The sequence below is a fragment of the Vicugna pacos genome, chromosome 3 (assembly GCF_048564905.1).
Source record: "Vicugna pacos chromosome 3, VicPac4, whole genome shotgun sequence".
NCBI classification, from domain to species: Eukaryota; Metazoa; Chordata; class Mammalia; order Artiodactyla; family Camelidae; genus Vicugna; species Vicugna pacos.
Window position 1 is genome coordinate 48,905,099 of NC_132989.1, and position 2,172 is coordinate 48,907,270.

General features: G+C 35.9%; 1 pseudogene; it reads left to right on the forward strand.

Annotated features, from left to right (window-relative positions):
- Positions 1-1,077: 1,077 nt before the first annotated feature.
- On the forward strand, positions 1,078-1,750 carry LOC116278205 (protein BTG4 pseudogene; annotated as a pseudogene).
- Positions 1,751-2,172: the final 422 nt, after the last annotated feature.

Sequence of the window (2,172 nt, forward strand, 5' to 3'; positions counted from 1 at the left end):
AGGGAATTAAGGTTGCAGATAGAATTGAGCTTCCACTCAGCTGAATGTAAGATAGGCAGATTGCCCAAGATTATCCAGATGGATCCAATTTAAATGCAAGCACACTTAAAAGTATAAAAGAGAGGCAGAGGAGTGAGTCAAAGGAAGGTGTGAGTAAGGAGTGAAGACGGAGAGAGATGTAACTGCTTTTATAAAAGATGGAGGACTGGAGACATGAGTTTAGGAATGTGGCCACCATCTCAAAGCTGGAAAAGCTTAGAAACAGATTATGTCCTAGAGAATGAAAGGAATGAAGCTCTCCTGACACCTTGGTCTTTTAGCCCAGTGGGATTCCAGTTGGACTTCTGAACTACAGAATTATAAGGTAATACATTTTTGTTGTTTTTAAGCCACTCAATTTTTGGAAATATGTTAAAACATCAATAGAAAGCTAATACATCATACTTTTTGTATCACAGCAAAGAAAAGAAAGGACAAAATTCCGTGTAAACCTATATTATATACGTGTGTGTGTGAAATTGACTTTAGTTGAGTCAGTTTTACAATACTAGCCAAAATTTTAAATATGCCTTTTGTCTCTAATCCCATTTCTGTGAGTTCATCTTAAAGTTGAATTTACACATACAGAAAAGGATATATGTACAAAAATAATTGATTTAAGAATTATTTTAACTTAAAAAATTTGAAATAACCAAATATAAATCCAGAAATAATAGCTTTTACACCTTTGTGTTTGGTTGTATTGCTTTCTTAGACTGTAACAGCTGCAGCTTTGGAGAAAGACATTTTGGCAGATGGAGACAGTGGAAGATTGTTACTTTAAAAAGTAGACATTTTTGAAAATTTGAATATTGTACCATGTGCATAAGCAACTTATTAGAAATGGGTTGGTGAATTTAAAAATTAAGATAATCATCTTACAAATTTCAGGGCTAATGGATGGTGATTTTTTTAGAAGGTTACAGAGGTGTGAGTGAGAGTTGAAAACTTAAAAGTGGGCCAGAAAAGACTGACTATACATTTTGTTGGGGCAAAAGAGTTTTTGCTGACATCCTCATAGATTTTTCTTGAATCTTGATAGATGAAATTGCAACAGTTTTCTTTGTCATAAGGTTCAGCAAAAAAACATGATACACCTAGTAAACAGCAAATAGAAGACCGTAGAACAGCTGATGACAATCTCGTTTGAAACATACGTCAGTGATACTCTGATGGCCCTGCTAACGGGTAAGGCTTCAGGTGTATCAGAAAAAAACAATTTGAATAAGGAGTCCCTTCTAGAAAGGGCTTGTGCTGAAAATGAAGTGGACTTTTCTCACGTGGGACTGCTAAAGGAGATGACCATGTGTGTGCTGTAGGTGTGGTGAGAAAAATCAATCATCCATTACAGTTGTTCCTTGTAAAGGCAGATGGGAGAAATGGGAACTCTCCCACTAGATCGGTTACACTTTTAGGAGAGCCATTTTGGAGTACTCCTCCAGCATTTCCTCCAGTGAAGAAATATGTAACAGATAACCTCAGATCGTTCCTAAAGTCAGCAATCCAAAGAGTATTTATGAAGTTGAAAACTTGAAATAACCCTTTTCTGTCTTGATTCCAAATCCCCTAGAAAGAAGAATTTGGTGTTGGCCATAGGGGCCTCCCAGGAAGTGTTTATCTTGTGTTGCATAAGAACCATAAGGGTCGTGGGTCTGCTACTATACACAGGATGGAGAGGTACCCTGGGTCAAGACAAATCAACAACATATAGTGGCTGGGCACTTGATCGGACAGAGTTCAGAGGAACAGCTGTAGTTTTTCTAAAATGAAAATGATTCTAAGGCTGAGAGGCTTGTAAAGCAGGAAAAACAACCACAGTAAGAACTAGGGTGCATGATGGTGAATCTTCTCACACAGATCCTGACTATTCATAGCTGTCTTAATTTAGTTGTAATTCTTACTTAAGTTTATGTGAAGATTTATATAACACTAACAAACGAATAAGGTAATAGAATGAAAATATCGGTCTGTGATAAGATTAAATGAATACACTGTTTTAAAATTTTTTAGAAAAACAGTATAAAGTACTTCTATAGTGTGAAGTCCTTAGAATCATTTAGAACTGTTTGGACAGTGCATAAACATGCCTATACATTTCAAATTAACAAGGATTGAAATTCATTAATAAGATGG